The sequence below is a fragment of the Phodopus roborovskii genome, unplaced genomic scaffold (assembly GCF_943737965.1).
Source record: "Phodopus roborovskii unplaced genomic scaffold, PHOROB, whole genome shotgun sequence".
Taxonomy (NCBI): domain Eukaryota; kingdom Metazoa; phylum Chordata; class Mammalia; order Rodentia; family Cricetidae; genus Phodopus; species Phodopus roborovskii.
This window is the reverse complement of record NW_026126434.1, coordinates 24740510-24761165: the sequence shown is the minus strand read 5'-3', so window position 1 is coordinate 24761165 and position 20656 is coordinate 24740510. Positions and strand designations below refer to the sequence as shown.

At 47.4% G+C, this 20656-nt stretch overlaps 1 protein-coding gene across 6 annotated transcripts in view; it reads left to right on the top strand.

Annotated features, from left to right (window-relative positions):
* Nucleotides 1-20656, top strand: part of Pde9a (phosphodiesterase 9A) — an 83702-nt gene that overhangs the window by 31515 nt on the left and 31531 nt on the right. The gene's annotated exons all lie outside the window — the stretch shown is intronic.

Sequence of the window (20656 nt, the reverse complement as noted above, 5' to 3'; positions counted from 1 at the left end):
CTCTCCCGGTGATGGAATGTTTGTGGGTTAAGTATTTGATTCTGCAGCCTGCTCCTACTGCAAAATCAGAAACGTGGTGTTCTTGTTCAGGTGGCCGCCTTGAGTTCCCACCCTGACCCAGAGAACATGCTAGATACTGGGTGTCATTCCACCTCATTCTACCCCAGTGCCCAGGCCCACAATCTTCTCCATTCCTGGGAGCTGCCAAGTTAGGCCCCCAGCCCACTCCATGTCCCAAGGTGCTTCAGCCAGAATCCCATCTCCTTTGGGATTTTTAAAAATCACTTCTATTTGTATGTGATTTGTGCATAATAAAATGCTTCCACTTAAGTATGCACCTGGATGCATTTTGAAGAATCTGCACACTACTGTCACTGTGGATAGAATTAAGGTTTCCATGAACATTCTCTCATGCCGCTTTGCTGTCTTGGTCAACAGCTGGCTTACTTTTGAGAACCATTCAGTAGACATGTTTCCCAGAGTTTGTGTGCAGCGTTAGGGGGAGGGATGTAAATATTTCTTATTTGTGATTATGTGAAAGCAGATGTCAATCTCCCATCGTGTCCTTCCTTGGGAGTGTTCATCCAGCTCTTTGAGACAAGGTCTCTCATTCTCCTGGGTCTTACTGCCTAGGCCAGGCTAGCTGGCTGGTAAACCCCAGGGATCTTCCTGTCTCTCCAGCCCGAAATTACATGCATGTGCCACCATGCCCAGCTGTTTATGCGGGCTCTGGGGATGAGATTCAGGTCCTCCTGGTTCTTCCCAGCAAGCACATAACCAGCCCAGCCCTTTCCAGAGTTTCTCACAGGAGAAGATGACCCAGGAAGTGACTCAGCCCAATGCTTCTGAGAACCATTGGTGTGACCACCGGCCATCAAGCCTGTTAGTTAGTAAGGGTCACCCCTGCACTATGCTTTTCATTCATTTCAGAATGGGCATTTGGGTCATTTTTTATGAGTCAAGCTGCTATGACTGTGGGTGGGGCTTGAGTGAGACTGTGGGGTCATGAGGTCAAGTGTAAGTTTAGCTCCATCAAAGCCTGCTGCTTCCCTTCTCTGACATGGCTGTACCATCCTGGACATCCAGCTGGCTCCCTTCTCGGCCCTCTGTACTGTCAGCATTTTCCATTACAGTCACTCTGACGGCGGAGGAAGTGGAGTGTGCTGTGGTTTTAATCTTCGGATTCCCTAACTATTACTGACCACGAGTGTCTTTGAGTGTCCGTTTTATATTTGTTTCAGGATACCTCTGGTCAGTTCTTTGGTAACTCCTGGTTGCCACTCCTGTACTTACTGAGTCGTGAAGCTTCTCAATGTGAGGCAATGAAGATTCACACTTAGTGTCTATTCCTGTTCAGGCAATAAACCACTCTGATGAAAGCGATTGCAGGAGAAAGGGTTCCTTTCAGCTCACAGTTCAAGGTCACACAGTCCGTCATGGTGGGAGATCAAGGTGGCGGGACCTTCAGGTAGCTGTTCATCCAAGGCCAAGGACAGAAGGAGTGATGAATGCATGCTTACCAGTGTGCAGCTCAGTTTCTCTAGGGCACAGGATCTCCTGCCCAAGGAATGGGCCTGCCCACAATTAAAATGAGTCTTTCTACCTCAATTTATGTAAGCAAGAGACCCATTTCCCAGGTAGCTCTAGATTCTGTCAGCTTGGCAGTTAACACACCATCACACACACCTTTGTTGGAAACACAATAAATGCTTCCTTTGTCCAAAGCACCCTTTTCAGCTTCTGATTGATGGATTTCAGGGATAAGATGGGCTTGTTTGTTTGTTTTGATTTTGCTGTTGCTACTTTTGGTGCTGGGAGTCAATCCCAGGGACTCATGCAGGCTAAGCCAGCACCCCATGGCTGAACGACATTTCTGTATCTTGGTCTTTTGAGTCAGGATCTCCCTATGTTGTTCACAAGGGCCTTGAACTCAGAGTCTTGCTTTCTCCACTTATCCAGGGCTGGAGTCACAGGCTTGCTCTCCATAAAAGCTTTAAATTTAGAAAAAGTCTAGTTTGATTTTTATTTTTTAATGTGTGTGTGTATGATGTCTTGCCTGTGTGCATGTATGTGTAACACCTGCATGCAGTTCCCTCGGTAGCCAGAAGAGGGCACCAGATCCCCTGAAACTGAAGTTACAGATAGCATGAGGCACCATGCAGGTCTGGGAATTGAACCAGGATCCTGCCCCTGATTTTACCTCCTATCTGGGAAGTTTGCTCATATACTTTTTCTAGAAGTTTCATAGTTTTAGTTTGTATATTTAGCTCCATGTGGATTTGTTTATTTGCTTGCTTGGTTTTTGTTGTTGTTTTATTTTTCTGCAGCATGGTATGAAACCCAGGGCCTTGTGCATGCCAGGCAAGCATCCTGCCACCAAGCTTCATCCAAGTCCATGTGAGAGATTTGGAGTTGACCTTTGTGTATGACATGAGATAGAGTAGAAGTCAGCTTGCCTTTGTGAAATTCAGCTTGGGTGTTAGGGAGATTGGTGTGACAGGGTGAATTTTGAAGTGCTCACAGATTGCCAGTGATGTGTGTGACAATGTGTCCAAGTCTCATCCTTGTCTTCGGTGTGACATCACGGGGACACCAGTTGCCTTAGCCAGTCTTCTGTTTGAGGCATTCCTTATATAAACTGTCATACAGTTCTCCTGACAGTAGATGAGGGTCTAACTTCTTGGAGAATAAATATTTTTTATTGTAAGAAGCTTATCAAGGTCTTCTCTGAGCAGAAAGCTAATTTATACATACATACATACATACATACATACATACATACATACATACATATATTACCTACAACCTCCATTCTCTGCCTGGATGTCAGCATGGCTTCTCTTGATGTCCTTTATCTGTGCCAGGATCTGACCACTGTCCCACACTGCGCTGAGGCCTGGGGAATCAGTTCTCAGACTTTCATGGCAGGGTTGAGAATCATCTGCTTAGTATCCCCCTACCTGGTTGTACTTTCTCTATTTCCTGTTTATTTGTTTATTTTTGTTTGTTTGTTTGTTTGTTTGTTTGAGGCAGAGTCTCTATAGAACAGGCTAGCCTGGAATTCACTATGGAGCACCAGACTGGCCACAAATTCATGGCAGTCCTCCAGTCTTAGCTCGCCAAGTGCGAGGATTACAAGTAGGAGCCAGCTTGCCTGACTGGTGTCTTTCTCGTGGTCAGCTGCAACTGTGGGGTAGGAAAGGGATTGTGGGGCACTGTGTCCTCCTGTCTCCTCCGCTACACTGTTCCTCCTTTGGTTTCTCTCCTTAAGCAATGGTTACTTAGTCTCATCTGACAAGTCCAGGAGAGGGTTGAGGCTTGATTTTTCCATGTGAGGATTTATTTGCTCCAGTACCATTAGACAAAAAGATGGCCCCATGCCATCACCATGGCCCCTTTGTGCAAAATCAGTCAGCCACACATAGGAGTCTTTACCTGCACCCAGCTTCCTGGTCCATTAATGCACATATCTGTGCTGACCACGGATGCCAATGACTGTGGACTGATGGCAAATCTCCCAAACAGGTGGGCAAAGCTCTCTCTCTCTCATCTTTTCCAAAATTGACAGAGCTTATTTTCAAGTAATTTTTGGAGTAACCCTGTCAATTGCTAACAAGAAAAAAAGGGGGGAGTGCTATTCAGAATTTTATTGCAATCCCATTAAATACATTGAATAATTTGGGAAGAATTAGCATGTTACTAATGTTTTGTGGTCTCTTTCATGCATGAATTTCTGCACTTGGTAGGTTTCCTGGAGTGTCCTCAGGGTTATAGCTGCTGGTGAATGTTGCTTGGTAACCTCATCACTATTTCCTCTTAGTGCTGTAGAAATGGATTTCGTGTGTGAGAGGTTATAGTTTACTGTATAGCATGCATGAGGTCCTGGGTACAATTCCTACTACTACAAACATTTTTAAATCTCAGTTTTCTAAGATCTTTTAATTTGTAAAAAAAAAAAAAAAATTAAATGATCTTTTGTGCTGGAAAAGCCAATCCTGATAGTTACTCAAAAAAAAAAAAAAAAACAAAAACAAAAACAAAAAAAAAAACAGAGTTTTGTGTAAATTTGGAGCCAAACCAGGACTGTTGGAGTTGAGCTCTGACTCATTAACAAACCTTAGGGCTGAGGGTCAGCAGAGCCCCTGGGATTAGGAGCTGAGGTCCCTGGAGGGTTTGTGAAGGGCCAGTGTGGAGGGCGCATGTGAGCAGCTGGGCCAAAGCTGTAAAGCTCTTCCCACATCTGGGGTCATGAGAGTGACAAACAACTTGGAGGAATAGAGTCCTGCAGAGGACCGAGACCCCAGCTTCATGATGACCGAGTGAGCACACAGTGAAGGATGCACCCTCTACAAACCAGGGTGAGAGGGAACAGGGAAATACCTGCTGGACAGCATGAGTGTGAGCACTCTTTAAGTGAGAGAGCAGCCTGGGAGTGTTGCTTCACACAAAAGGACAGGACTCTGCTCTTGGACAGAAGCAGCCACGGGAAATCTGGGCCATGTTTGGGCTTGCACTGCATCGGCCCCCTCTACCCGCCCCAGACCAGCCTCGAAAGGCCCTATGAACTCTGCATTGAGAAAGTACTGGCTCTAAAGGCACTATCTGTCCCTTCCCCCAAGAGATGCCAGCACCTACCTTGTGTGTTGGCATCCTCTCCTCAGTCATGTTCCTGGTCAGGCTGACAGACACTGAGTGCTAGGTGCCCATTATCACGGTAAATAAGGATCAGGATAAACAAATAGGCCGAATAGATGTTTATTCAGGGAGAAATAACTTACAACCTAGACAGATGAACACCAGGAAATTCAACCCGATCCTCTCCTGTCCGAGTCACGCCAGAAAGAGAGCGCCTTTCCTGGCCCCCTCCGACCTCCTTCCACAGGTCACTCCGCCCATGGCTCCACCCCCCAATGGGCGTGGTCAGTGCCACAGAAGGACTATCTTACTACAGCCCATTCTCTTCTAATGTACCCGTATTGACTTTCCCTTTGAGGGCAAAGCTGGTCCCAGAGATGTCTGAAACCTAAGGGCAGAAATGGGGTTCAGAAGATCCTTGGAGCATTCTTGATTCTTCTACTACCCTTGGGAGACAGCCTTGGGGCTGTGGCCTGCCAGCAGCTCCATTTGCCCCTCAACAAGCAGGCCACACTCACCACAGCCCAAGAACTCAGGAGAGGAAATGGAATTCTGGTTCCGTCTCTGGCCTGCAGCAACATGGCCCCTACCTGCACCCCATGGGCCCTCCTGCCAAGTGTCAGATTGCCCCCACCGGACCTGCAGGGTTGCACCTTGCAAAAAGACACTGAGCTCTGCTGTTTGGTCCTTTAATACCCAGAAGACAGCCCAGAGAGGAGCATCCTCAAAAGCAACATGAGTTCAGAAGAAAGGGCAGGCCAGTCTTGACCACAGGAGCCCAGAGACTTCTTTAGAGCCATAAACAGTCCCTGCTGAGTTGACCCAGGGAAGCCTTGCTGGCTTCTCTCTGCAGATGTGACAACCTCTGTGAACATGGAAGTTGGTGCTTACCCAGCTGTTCCAGAAGCTGGAAAGTAGATGGTCTGAGCATGAGATTTCAAGATGAGGCTGGGCCACACAGACCTTTCAGAGAATAAGAAAGGAAGGCAGGATGAAGAGAGAAAGGAAGGAAATCCTTTGACCTAGTCCTGGAGGACAGGCTTCTCCTTTTATGAGGGAAATAAAGTTACTAACTGGGACAAGCCGTGGGACAGGCTCTCATTCATCTGTTTTATGTCCATGGTGACCATTCTTTTGGGAGCCCTTCTGTTGTCAGTCAATTTTATTTTATTTAAGCAGCTCAGACTCAGGTGTTTTGTTAAATGGATGAACACACACACACACACACACACAGTTGCAGTTGACAACCCATTGCAGCATGCCTGTCGGAATAATAGCTACCACATTCCTGTCTAATAGAGACATGTGTGTTGGAATAATAGCCACTTATCAGTCCTCAGACCCATAGAAAAAGGACCACTGTACTGGCCCATGGAAAGCAGTTCCCCCTCTAGTCCGAGGTGCTCTCAGATGAAGGTCAAAGCTGTGGCTGCCACATCACTGTACAGTGGTCACACGGGGCCAAAGTCCTGCTTCATTTCTTGCCCAGAGCCAGATGCAAAGAAAATGTTCCTGGCTCTCTCAAGCTGATGGGCCCTTCAGTGGCCCTGTGGCCCCTAGAAGAGCTGTGTGCCCACGGCTTTCTCAAGACACAGCAGCTGTTGACCATTGAGTCATACTGAACCTGGGAATGGCTCCTTCAATTTCTGAACCAGAAATGGCCCTGCAGAGTGCCTGTGTGTTCTGCACACCCTCATCCATTTCTCAGCATTCCTCTAGTGCCCAGGACATGCCCATGCAGCCAAACTCTGCCAGCCTGGTGTCCAGCTGGTTGTGGCGGGTCCCATGGAGTCCTTACATCAGCACACGCCACCAGCTCCACTGGGTATGGCTGGAATGCTCTACCAGGCCTTGTATACAGCAGCTTTATTGACACCACTATTTCCAAAGGACAGAAAGCACAGCATGGCTGACAAGTGGCCAGCGGCAGACAGTGCTCAGAATTCCCACTGGGGACAGACAGCCAGTCTGATACACACTTGTCACCTTGTGGAGAGTAGAGACAGGTCTTTGCTGGTGACCCAAGAAGACCAGGTCAAAGGGTCCATGTAGGCCTTGCCACATGTGTTACTGGTGTCCACTGAGAGTGAAACTTTACCCTGTACCTGCTCCCACACACTGTGTGCTTAGCTTAGTGTCTGAGTGACCTCACAGAGGCCTCAGGGTCCCAGAAGGTACCACTGAGAAGGCTTCAGGAGTGTACGTGGAACATCTGTGGAACCTCAGGCACTGCCAGACCAAGCTTTCTGCCAGGTCCATGTGGACCAAAGGAAGCAACCCTGCCAGCTCAGTGTGCATGCCTGTCCTAGGAGGCAGGGTGAGGGAGACCCCTCAGGGATTTGCATTGTGCTTTCCTGTTTGCTCCGGGCATAATTTGCATGCTGTTTCATCCGCAGTTCAGCATGCATTGGGGCAACTTTGTCTGCACGTATTTCATTGTGCATATATTGCCACTGTTTATTCCCAAATGTTTCCATTACCCCAGATAGAAGCCCCGCACCTGTGAGCCTGCAATCTCTATTTACACACCCCTCCCTCCCCAGGCTCTGGCAGCCTCTAGTCTACATTGCAGCTACAGATTTGCCTATTGCCAGTGTTTCAAATATGCCATATGGCATATGGGTTGCATGTCCTACAGTTAGCTTGGGGTCCACACATGCTGTGTAGCATGAAGCTGCTTCCATCCCTTTTCGGGGTGAGTGACGCTGCCTCATATGCATGGGCCACATTCTGCCCCATTCATCAGGGGACACACCTGAGGGTTGTATCTGTGTGAGCGATACTGCTCTCAATCTTCATGCATGCTTTTGTGTGGATGCTGCACTGAACTGTTATGAAATACAGTGAGTAAACCAGTCAGTCTTTTCAGATGTCTGATAACCCCGAGGGGGTGGGCCTAAAGGGTTCACAAAGCGTAGGAGATATGTTGCTGCTGGTGTGACAGGCTGGCCTATCCTTGAAGTCCCCACACCTCAGTGGGCGGTTCTCACCAGTGGTTTCTTCTCCAGCCCTGTGTCCCTCTCCCTGCCTGAGGAATTCCTCTGTTCAGGGAAGACCAGAAGTGCTAGAAAAGCCACCACTCCAGACAGCTGTCTAACAGAGGACAGTCTTCTAATGTCACCAGTGCTGTTGCCCAAAGGGACCCCAGGGCACTGGTCTTCACCTGTCCACAGTGGTCACTTCCTCATGCACCTCAGAGCCCTCCCCCACCTGGATGACCACCCTCAGTGATCTGTGGACCACTTTTGTGGAGCCCTGACTTAGAGCTCGGACTTGAACATAGGAATCCAAGAATAAAGGGCCAATCCAAAGATGGGTTCATCTGCCAGCTGGGAGAAGTGGCCTTAGGAAATCTACCTCTCCCTGTGAGCCTCCATTTCCTGTGCAGAATAGGAATTAAAATAGACACCTCGGCAGGGTTCTTCAGAGGGTAAATGATGTAATTTATGCAAAGTGCTTAGCCAGGGCCTGCCACTTAGCAGTGCTCAATAAATGGTAGCTATCATTTTAAGTAACCCCGGGGGCATTGTCCAACAGGCAAAACCTTGTCTCAACAAAAATGGCAGGATTTTAATGGATCAGGGACATTCCCTCAGGGCCAAACTGACACACATTGTGTGGGTTCTGATTTTGCTCAGAAGCCAAGTTTACTGCTCAGAGTTTGAGCGCAGATGTGTTGTTTGTGAGCAATAATAATGCTTCTTGATAATATTTTCTATATTTAGTATGGTTTCAGTCCAAAGCATTAAGGCTTTTAAGCTTCATAAGCAAAGCCTTAGTCATCCTCGTCTGCATTATTTTTACAGACAAATAGGATGCAGAGTATAAAATGCAAAATAACTATCCCTGGAATTGCATGCTCACACTTCCCCTCAGGCAGCCTAGCCAGCTAGGGTTGCTAGCAGTACTCTGCTGCCAGGGACGTGGGTGGCAAGCAGCAGGGCAGAGACCTCCAGAATGCATGCCCTCACAGCATGGTTTCCTTTGGTTGAGAACAGCACTGGCGTCTAAACATTGCTCAGTGCTTCGGGGCTGTGCATGGTCCAACTGCCCTCCGTACCAACCAAGATGCTCCTAAGGTCCAGCCGAATAGTGCTGAGCCAGGTCTAACCTGACTGTGCAGTCCCAAAGGGTACAGTGTGACAGATAGCCATCACCCAGCCAAGACAGCTATTACCATCAATCTTGAAAACTCCCTGGGTGCTGCCTCCAGGCCAACTCCCACACACCATAAGAAGGCACCATCTCTGGCTGTGTCCCCAGATTGCATTGCCAGCTTCCAGTCTTACCGTGTGCCGCCACCTTGATGTGTGTGGACTCTCTGGCTCAGTGTCAGTTTCCGATTCACAGGCCTTTGATGCTTTCTGAGTGCCTGTGGGTGGACATGGGGGTCGCTTCTAATGTGGGGTTCAGCCGCTGTGGCTACTGTGAAGGTCTTACTGTGGACATGCTTGCTGACATTGCATCCTGGGTACAGCCAGGGAGCAAGAGTGTGCCCCATAAGTGGGTTATCCTCCCGTGTGCCTAGAGATGGAACCGGGCTCCATAGCATTATTTGAAGTGATCTCAGGAAGTCCTTGGGGGGGGGGGGGAACTGAGGCCAAGAAGGAAGGTGAGCGCTTGAAGAAGCAACCGCTCGCTGTAGGCAGATACAGCTCAGTTGTTCATTGTCACAATGACACCCATGATGGCCTCCTCTTCTCTCAGCCACCCAGCACTGGTTTGTAGGTCTCAGACTTTGAAACACTGAAGTAGCTATGAGAGCCATGGCCTCTCGATGCACTTTCCATTTGCGTGTCCCAGACTATTTGGTGGTATAGATGTTTTTATGTATTTACTTTTGTATATTTTGTGTATTTTACATTTGAATATCTTACTTGGTGAAATGTGTTCAAAGGACACTGGCCACTTTCTAAACTCACTTGTGTTATTGCTTTATTATGGCTTGCCATAGGAAACTATAATCTGGGTGGTTTTCATTTGTCACACGTAACTATTTTTCTCAGATCCTGGCTTCTGTTTTCCACCCCACTCCGCCCGCCACTGCTGCCACTAAGAACTCGTGTTCTTAGTGAGGTCACCTTAATGAGTCAGTGGTGAATTGGATGACACTGGAAGCGACACATTTTCTTTGATGTTTAGTACGCCCTTCATCTTCTCTCAAGATGCTGTATTTTCAGAAGGGGAAGCCTCCGCTTTTGTTTTAAGCTGTGTGCCATTTCAAACCAGTTTACCTAGGGCTCACTGCTCATCCTCCCTCCTAAGCACACCCGCATTGCCACAGCCAGACTTACTGAGAGACGACTGCCCCTGCTGTGGACCCGTTGGTGCTTTTGTGGAGACAGACTTCCACTCCGCACAGATCTCCTTCTAGACTTGGCTCTGCACTTGCTGGGTCGGTCTGTCTGCTCTGACCATTAGTTAGGTCAGACCTGTTGCTTTAAGACACTCAGGTGTGGTGTCACCCCCATCCCTTGTGAGAAAGACAAGACCCTGCTGGCAATGGTTAGGGCACTCTGGTATTAGTGGGAGAAACAAGCCTAGCCTCTCTGCCCTTGTAACGGTAAGTCCTGCCCAGTGCCTGTGCTGCCCCTTGGCAATGGTGACTAGGCCAGGCTACCTCATGAGGTAGGGAACTTCCTGCCTGAAAGCCTGCAAAAGTAAAGAACCTTTGTTGTTTCTAGGGAACTTAAGATTACATTGCCCCCTTCAGGCCCTCCCCCATGCTGTGACTGACAGCTCCCTCTCCTTATGTGTCTTTCTTCTTCCCCCATTGCTCTCCTGCCCTAAGTCTAAGACTAAGACTGTCAGATCTTGTCCTCCCCCATGACCATGAGTCAGAGTCTCTGCCTCTCTCTCTCTCTCTCTCTCTCATCTGATACGGCTCACTTCTGAAGTATATCCTCACATCTGCTCCTTTTCCAAGCTTTCCTTTCCCATCTGCCATCCTGGTCCTAGCATCAACATCAGTACCAAGCTACATGGTGTGAGCTCTCGATACCAGACAGGGTGAATCTCATACATTTAGTCTGCTGGAATATTTTCTCCATTATCAATTTTTTTTAAAAAAAAATGTAAGAAAGGACTATGTCATTGATTATGAATACTTTCAGCACATTGGTAATTTTGAGGGACACTGACATCTCTACCATGTTGAGGCTTCCCACCCATGAACATGAGATAGCCCTCCCCTTGGGCAGTCTCGCCAAGTTTTTTCAAGACAGGTATTGTGCATATATTTTTTTTAAAAAATTATTCCAAAATGTTTTTGTTCCCAGGTTTTACTATAAATGAGAATGTTAGATTTCTGATTGTTTGCACACTCACTCAGAGCATATGTATGTTGACAATATCTTGTGAACACTGCTTGATTCTTTAGTGATTGCTTTGTAATAAAAGTCTAGGATTTGCCATGGAGACAGTCACGTGTTGGGAAATACACTTCCAGGTCTTGCATGCCAATCATTTTGACCTCTTAATATCTGTCTTGTTGGGGCTGGAGAGTCAGCCGCAGTGGTTAAGAGTTCTGGCTGTTCTTCCAGAGGACCTGGTATAATTTCCCAGCACCCACATGGCAGCTCACAACCACCTGAAACTCCAGTCCCAAAGGGGTGTGATGCCCTCTTCTAGCTCTGGAGATACTGCATGCATTGGGTGCATAGATATACATTTAGTAAAGCACCCGTACATACAAAAATAGCAAAGTAAGTTTTTAAATATTTATTTATTTATTATGTATACAGTGTTCTGTTTGCACATATGCCTACATGACAAAAGAGGGCACCATTACTTGGCTGGCTGGCTGGCTGGCTGGCTGGCTGGCTGGCTGGCTGGCTGGCTGGTTGAGGGTCTCACCTGTAGCCCTGGTTGGCCTGGAACTCACTTTGTAGACCAGGCAGTCCTTGAATATCCATTTAAGCCCGCATTCCTCAGGACCCTGTGAAGCCCTTCCTCTCACCAAAGGAGCCTGTTCCCTTGTCCCTGGCAGAAGGGACAAATGGCTGCCTATTAAATTACCAAAGTGCATGCTGGTCCCCAGGCCCCTCAGTATTACAAGGACCTGTTTCACATTTCAGAGTCCACGCTGGCATCCTGGCGCCTCTCAGTTCTCCTCACCCCGTCTCCTACCCTAAACTTCTCCAGTTCGTGGATGTCCCTTCCGCAAACTTCTCAGTTCTCCTAACCCTGCTATTTCGGCCCTGCTCTCCCTTGGTCCATCTCTTTTCCCTTGATCTCTTCGTCTTTATCCCCCCTCATCCCCTTCTGTTAGCCATGTTCAGTCTACTGCTTTCTCTCCCTGCCCTGGACTCTTCCAGATGCCTCTGACTGTTCTCTCCCTCATACTCATAATAAAAACCTTCTTGTGAACCATACCATGGAGGGTCATGGGGTCAAGTTATATGGGCTTGGCCTTGAGGGTGCTTGTTTTTGCTGATCTTGGGTTTTGTAGTTTTCCTTTACTGCTGCTGTCCATGTTGGCTGGACAAATGTCCACTTTCCATTTCATTCCTGTCCCCTGCCCTTCAGCATCATTTTTAAGACACTGCTTTAAGCAGTATAATCCCTACCTTCAACTTATTTTAAAGGAACAGACTTGATGTTTTAGATTGATAGCAAAGTTGAATGAAAAGCACAGAATTCCTATGCACTCCCTCCCTACATAGTCCACAGTTCACTGCTGGTCACTCCTGGCTTTAAATGCATGATGCCATGTGTTCCCCCAGTGCATTCTCCTAAGGAATTCCTCCTAGGCTTCCAGAAGTGCAGGGGCACTGGTAGTCCCAGCTACTCAAGGATCACAGAGACTCACATTTGGGAGTCAGAGCCAGCCTGGCCAGTGGGGTCGTGGGGGTGGGGGGCACACGTGGAGTGGAGTGATCCATTTCCACTGCTCCTTGCTCCCTCCCACAGCCCTCTTTCCTGTCTCCATGGTTTTTCCTTTCCTAGAGTGTCCTGTAGTTGAAACCACGTAGAGCGTAGCCTTTCATACCAGCAGCTCCTTTGACTTGCTGCTGTGCAGTTGGGGCCCCTTTTCTGCCTTCCCCTGGCTCTTCAGCATCATCCAGTACCCACCAGTGTTTCTTCCTCAGCTGCCTGCTGCAAGCAAGGTGGTGGCTTCCAACATTGGCAGTTACAAATGCTAACGTTGTGTACACTTCTGCACAGGTTCTTAAGGAAGGGGGACAGAAAAAGGAAGTGGGCTGCGCACCCGAAGTCAGGCAGACCACACAGAACATGACAGTCCCTTATCCCCACCCCAAGAACACCGCTCGCTCTGTACAAATCCCGTGCCTGTGGATCCGAACCACCAAGACAGTTACCAGACATGCCAGTTTGGCTCAAGGCCATCAGAGTCCTTGGCACCTTTTGCTTACTTATTACTGAGATGCCCTCTGCCAGTGCTGAGATATGTGTGATTTCCCAGCAGGGCAACCAGAGAACCTGTGACTTTAAGAAGCACCAGGCAAGGTCACTGTTAATCATATAACTTTATTGTCCTCCTGGGTCATAAAGGAAGTGTGTTCCCCCCTCCCCCTCCTTCTGAATGTCAGTTTTATGGGAGCCATAAACAATGAATGCCCAGTGACCCTTCCAGTCTTAGACGGGCCAGAAGCTCTTTTGAAGACAGACTGGTTGGAGGGTGCTTCAGAGAGACCAAAAGTGGGTCAGGAGGTGAGTCTAGTCCCTCTTGGTTCCCAGGGCAAGGGCAGAGTGTTGGTCAGTGCCTTCTCTGTTGCGGGTGGAGCTCTGAAAGGGAGAATAGCTACACCACACCCTCTGTTGTCCTTGGGGGCCTCTGGGAGGGTGGCCTCTTTGAGTCTAAGGAATGGGGCTTATTCCCTCCCTAATATGGTAATATGATAGTGGTGGTGGTGCGGGTGGTAGTGGCGGTGGTGATAACGATGATGCCACCACCTTTCAAAGGGGCAGAAATTGTCATTGTTGTTTAGGTGTTAGTAGTTTTGGTTTCGGTTTTTCAGAGTTTTGGGGAGTGTCTGTGTGCAGCTGGGAGAAGGCTCAGAGCCCCAGCTGCTGCCATGGTTCACTGCACCATCTGAATAGAGTAGTGGCAAGCTCAGTGGAGTTGTGAGCCATTGCTGACTGCCAGGTGAGGCTTGGCGGTGTGTGCTTTATTCTGTTTTGGAAAGGCTCTCACTGTGTAGTAACCCGGGCTAGCCTCCCATTCTCCTGCCTCAGCCTCCCCAGTTGTAAGGAGTACAGGTGTGTGACCGCACTCTTAGTGCCCCTACAGCTGTTCCTACAGAGTGACAACTAAGATGTAGGTGCCAATACTGGCACCCAGATCTTCCACATCTATGCAAGAGCCTGGGACGGGAACGGGGTGTCACATCCAAACCAGCTCAGACATTAGGGGAATGGAAAAACTGATAGAGCTGTTGCTTTCTTCAGTATACGAAGAACTTCCCGTCACCAGCCCACTGGCCCTGAACAACATGTAGTGTGCAATTGCTCCTTGCAGCAGAATGACAGACTTTCCTGTCTGTCCCTTTAACCAGATCCTTGTGTTCCTCTGCCACTGGATGACAGGAGCCCCAGGCAGGGTCAGGAATTGTCTGAAACGTAAACAATTCCTGGAAGAAGTGGGCAGGGCAGGGGCAGGTTCCTTGAATGTCCCCTGTAGCCCAGCTTGGAGTCAGACTTAAGACTGCATGGTCCGCTGCTTGGGGCAACCCCATGGGGTAGGACACCCATTCCCCTTGCACCTGTGTACCTGTCAGCTGCATTCTATCCAGGGACCTCGAGCTGACACCCCAGTAGCCTCCTCCAGAATTGACAGAAGTTTGGTTTATTCCAGACCTCTGTTCTAGCTGAGCGTGCATGAGCTGGGGTTTCCCTGCTCCAAATCAGTGGTGTGACACTGCTGTGTTGTCCTAACACCCGTGAAGCTGGTCCCTTGCTGGCCCTCTCAGACTGTCCTAAAATGAAACTCAGCTCTCCTATGCTGTATGTGAGACCCCTTCCCCCAGCTCCCGGCAGCATTTACTGTGGGTGCTTGCCTCGGGAAATCTATAGACACAGCAGCCTGCAGAAGCCTTGGCTTCAACAAGCAGAAGTGCATGGCCCACCGAGAATGCACACAAGCATCCTCAGCCTGGACGAAGCTTGTCTTCGGAATATACAAGGCACCTACCTTTGCAGCAATCAGTACCTGGGAGTCCTCCCTGCTGTGCTCCCATCCCCTCTCCTACATTCACAGGGCATAGCGCGCTGCTCAGCTCCTGGAGTTTCCCTAGAAAACAAATGGCCTGGGAATGCCAGCTTGCTCTCCTGCAGGTCCTGTCAGCGTGGAGCAGCACCAGTTAAACTGTTTCCTCCCTCCTATTCTCTCCTTTGCTAAAAACCTTGAGGTCCAGAGGAACCCCAAACAGATGACGGCTGCCTGAAGCTCTGACTTAGGAGCACTCTTGGCTACTGCTGACTTTTCTGGGAACGACTAAGACATATTCAAATCAAAATGCTTACATGTGCTTAAACTTCTTCAAGTCAGTATGTGCAGAGCAGCCTAGGAAATAGTGATAGGTGTCACCTGTAGTAGTGAGTTTCTCTAACAGGGTATGGCTTTGCTACCAGGTTGGGATGACAAACACTTGGCAATTGAACATTGTTGCCCCCAAATCCAGCAGTTTTAGGTTCCCTCGGGAGATAAAGAGAAATAATATATGCTTTTTCTCACACAGAACCAAAATCTTTTCAAGATGACAGGGCAGTAAAAGAAAGGATTATTAGGGGAAACAGAAGGGTGGAAGGGACAAGAGGGTGGGTGAGTGTGATCAAATCGTGATGTGTGACGTTGTGGAAATGCCTCGCCCTTTACCTATGTAATTATGATGGAAAGGAGCATTTTGAAGACTTGGCAGGCAGACCTAAGCATCTCGTTGTCCCGAGGATTGTGACACACCAGGTAAGAGCAAGGCACAGTGATGTTGGGGCAGACCTTGGCTGTCAGCCAGCCTTAGTGACCGAGGGACAGTAAGGCTGCAGCAGGGACAGGAGCAAAGGCAGTGGCTTTCACCACAGGCCACACACTGCCCGAGGACTCTGCACATGTTCCCTGATTGCTTCGGAGTTCTGCAGTGCATCAGGAGAAAACAGCACCTATGCAGGCACCCCTGTGATAGCGGACCGCTTCCAGACCAGGGTTGTGTTTACAGACACATGGGTGGCTGACTGTGCTACACAATTTTTTTCCCTCATTTTTCTTGGAAAAGAATTCATTCTTTGCACTCCGTATAAATGTCCCAGGAGTTCTTTGTGCTGAGTTGTGTGTGCAGAGTGAATGCCACTGTGACCCCAGCAGGTGTACCACTTACTTTGTTTCTGAGCCATTTCTAAGAAACATGGAGACACTGGCATGGGTTGGATTGGGCTAAGGTTTAACTTTGACTCCCATGGCACCAAGTCCTGCTTCTCCTGAGAATCAAATCCAAGCATAAAAATGCTTAGAGACCCAAGAGATTCTGTCCCCCAAATCCAAAAGGACAGCTCTTCCTTAACTCTCTTTCAAGTTGCTAAGTTGCTTATCTTTATTTTATGTGCATGACTATAGCCTGTATGAATATCTATGTGCCACAGGTATGCTCTATGCCCAAGAAAGCCAGAAGAGGGCATCAGACCCCCCCACCACCACCACTGAATTGGTGTAACTCTAGTTGTGAGCTACCATGTGGGTGCTGGGAACCAAATCCCAGAGTGCTACATGTTCTTTCTCTCTGAGCATCTCTCCTGCCCTTCCTTACTCTTTTATTCATTCTGAACTGGCTCCTAAGTCAGTTCAGATTCAGATGCTCATGAGAACAAATGGAGAGGCAGCTCACACAACTGCAGCCCAGTGGGTAGCCAGCTGTGGACTCGGGAAAGCTGGGATACACACCATCCCTCCTCCATCCTACCTGCTTCCTGTTGGTAATCACCTCCCTTCTGAACTCACTCCTCCTTGACCCCTGCCAGCCATTAATCTGAGATCCTCAGATTTCTAATTTTGTCACTTAGAACATTGAATGAATACTGTCATACAATTAATTTAGTGGATTAACTGCTTCACTGGGCATCAGTACTCTTGTTCAATCCAAGTGTCTCTTTTTATGGCTACATAGGGCTGCCTGTCATTGGAGGAGTATGGTTAGTTTATCCATTCATCCTTGAGGTTGCCTGGCTTGTGTCCATACTGGGACCAGTTCCAGTCATGTTGTTAGCACACAGGTGATTATGGGAACATAGACTTTGCTCCTTGTGTGTAGAAGGTCAGCTGCTGTCAACCTTTTCCACAGAACATCCATGGCTGTGAGTGACCCAGGGTTAGTCCTCCCCAGCCCTGGGTGTGGTCAGTCTTTGTGATCCTACGATAAGCATTTTGATTTGTGTTTCCTAGTGACTGTAGATGGCCGATAGTTCCCATGCTCGTACTCAGCTGCACACTGTCAGTCATGTGTCACCTCTTGACTGTTTCAAATTGAGTTGTTTTCTGCTGTTGGGTTTTGACAGCTTTTCGAACACATTATATGCAAATTTTTTGGGGGGAAGGAGTAGCATAACTTATTTAAACTTACATTAATTATTTTTAATCTTTTATAATATATATATATATATTGATCTTATTCTTTCTCTTCTACTAGCTCCTTCCAGATCCCCAGCCACCTACTCAACTTTGTGTTCTTTCTCTCTCTTAAAGTACACACACACACACACACACACACACACAAGCACACGCACACGCACACACTTCAAAGCATGGGATCTGTTTTGTGTTGGCCAACTACCCTTGAGCATGTGGCTGCCTGGAGTGCTGGAGTGTGGCTTCAGGCTGCCTCTTCATCCCCTTATCATTGGTCTTCTTACAGCAATGATTCATTTTGACAAGTGGCTTAGCCATTTCCCCTGTGTGTTTGGGGGTCACATCTAGGAACTCTCTGGCTTCCCTGGCACTCTGCAGGTTTTGCCCCCGTGTGCTATGGTTTATAGCATGGGATATTTGTTTTGCATTAGTTTTTCACCTGTGGAATAATCTGTCTATTTCTACAAAAGACATTATGGTGATTTTTGACAGGAATCTCATTAAGTCTGTAGACCAGTTTAGGGAGAATTGGCATCTTTGCCACATGTCAAATTCACTAAGTCATTAACATGAGTTACTTACTATATATTTACATATTTTTCCAGTAATATTTTGTAGTTTTGAGCATATAAATTCTGCATATGTCTTTCTTAGGTTTATACCTGAACCATGGGGCATTTCTGAGTGACGATCAGTGATACTGTATTTTTAACATGATTACTGCATATTATTAGTATTGTATGTATATCTTATGACCTTGTTAAATTCACTTGTTAGCTCTAGGAGAGGGTGTTTATTTGTAGGTTCCTTGAAATGTTCTGTGTAGACAGTCTTGCCATACATAATCAGGGCTGCTGATTTATTTCTTCCATTCTGACCTATGTCCTTTTTGTTTCTTATTCTTGCCTTATTGCACTAGCTTGCGCTTCCAGCTCAGTGAGAAGTCTATCCTGCCTAGTCACACCTGTAGCTGGCCAGTTTGTTAATGCTTATATAATTGTTTTTTCCTTTAGTTTGTAAGGGTGTTGTGTCTGCATGCATGGATATGCACTATGTGTATGCAGTGCCCTCAGAGGCCAGAAGAGGGCATCAGTTGTCATGGAACTAAAGTTGTGGTTGGTTGTGGGCCACCATGCCGGAACCAAATCTACATCCTTTGACCGAGCAGCTAGTGTTCTTAACTGCTGAGCCATATCTCCAGCCCCTATTAATGCTTTTTTTTTTTTTTTTAAATCTGCTTAAAGAAGTTCCTCTCTATTTCTGTTTTTCTGAGAATTTCAAATTAAATGTGTGTTGATTTTTGTTAGATTGTTTCTGTGACTTAATTGACAGGATTGCAGGATTTTTCTTCCAATGTGGATTACATTGACTGGTTTTTAAACATTGGACCAAACTTACATCCCTGGAGAAAATCCCATTTGACCCTAATATGTGGTTCTCTTTTCTATACTGTTGGATATGTTTCTAAATGTTTTTTTTGTTTTTTGTTTTTTTGTTTTTTCCTTACTGAGTTTGCATCTGTGTTCATGTAGGATGTTGGTTATGGCTGTCTCTGTTGCTGCTGCCTTTGTGGATTTGGTATCAGACTCTGATGGCAGCTCTATAAAATGATAGAGAGGTGTTCCCTCCCTTCTGTTTTCACAAGAGAGATTAGGAATCATGTGGATTTTGTAACTACTTGATTGAATTCTGTAGCAACCCATTTGGGACTAGAGATTTCCTTGTGGGGGAGGGGACTTTTACATTTTAAATCCACTTATCTTTATAGTGATAAATTGTTCAAATTGCTTCATCCTGGATAAATTGTGGTTTAGTTTTCTGGTTTTGTTGAAACAGGGTTTCTCTGTAGCTTTGGAGCCTGTCCTGGAGCTCTATCTATAGACCAGGCTGGCCTTGAACTCACAGAGATCCACCTGCCTCTGCCTCCCAAGTGCTGGGATTAAAGGTGTGTGCCACCACTGCCTGGCATGGTTTAGTTTTTATAGGAATTGGTTTGTTTGTCAAGTTTGTAGAAGTGATTCCTTTCAGGCTCCTCATGGCCCTGTGTCTATAGAGACTGTATTGATAACTCCTCTTTTGTTCCTGATGTTGGTAGCCTCTGCCACTTGGTGCCTCTATGTTTACTTACTTACTGTCAATTTTGCTGGAAGTCTGTTGGTTTGTTGGCCTTTTGTTTGTTTGGTTTTTGTTGTTGTTTTGTTTTGTTCTTTTAAACAGGGTTTCCCTGTAACTTTGCAGCCTGTCCTGGAACTCATTCTGTTAACTAGGCTGGTCTCAAACTCTCAGAGATCTGCCTGCCCCCCCCCCCCAAGTGCCTGGGATTAAAGGCATGTGCCACCACCATCCGGCTGTTTGTTGGCCTTTTTAAATAGCTGGATCTTTTATTAATTTTTCTGCGCGATTGGCTCCCTATCTCACTGCTTTCTCCTCTCTTTGTCCCTGTTTCCTACTCTTTACTGTTCTCCCCTTCCTTCTGCTGTGGCTCTGCTTTGTCTGTGAGTTCTCACAGTGGGACCCTAGGTTAGTTGTCCTGTTGAGTTTTTCCCTCTTTCAGCTGCAGCGCTCCATTTCCTTCTCAGCTGTATGCCACACAGAAAGACCAGGAGCACAAGCACAAAGACAGAAGATGACCTATAGGCTAATGCCTTTATTGTGTCCTGAGAATTACCCTGTGAGGTTCCTCAGGGGGAGCTTTAACCAGTGAGGTAAAGCAAACAGACTTGAGTTCGGAAAGGTCATGGGGCTGGTGAGATGGTCACTGTGACAGAGGGCTTCACAGTGTGTGCCGGGTGTGGGGACAGAAGGGTGAGTCAGGTAGGCTGTACCCAGCTGTCCACAGCGAGCTGGTCACCAGGAGGAAGTGGTTCCAGGCAGACATCTGGACTGACACCCGATAGCTGGGAAGCAGACAACAGGAAGTTGGGTTGGGGTGCCTGAACCTGCTCAGGAGTGAATTTGCAGTGAGTATAAGGTCACATGACACCAGAAGGATTTCCTGCAGGTAGGGAAGCATCGAGGGCTTAAGAGGTTGATCTAAATAGATTCATTCTTTTTTGGTTTTTGGTTTTTTTGGTTTTCTTTTTATTGTGTACAGTGAATGAACACTAGCAAGTGTATTTTAGGAAGGAGAGGAAAGGAAGGGGCTAGGCACATGGGAGGCCAAAGCATAAAGATAACCCAAGTTAGTAGCCAACCTGGACTACATAGCAAAATCCTGCAGAAAGAAATGAGTGGACCAGGCTACTGTTCCTGCCATGTTGAACATTCACAAAAGGGAGTGTTAAAGCAGCTTGTTGTTGAAGATGCACAGAGATGACATGCTGTGTCCAGACTTGAACACATCCTCCTGGGCTCACACAGTGGGCTACACTGCCCAGTACCAACCACAGAACTTCCTTAAGTGACCGTAGTGCCATCACCGTGCCAGCACCGTGTCACCTAGCCACA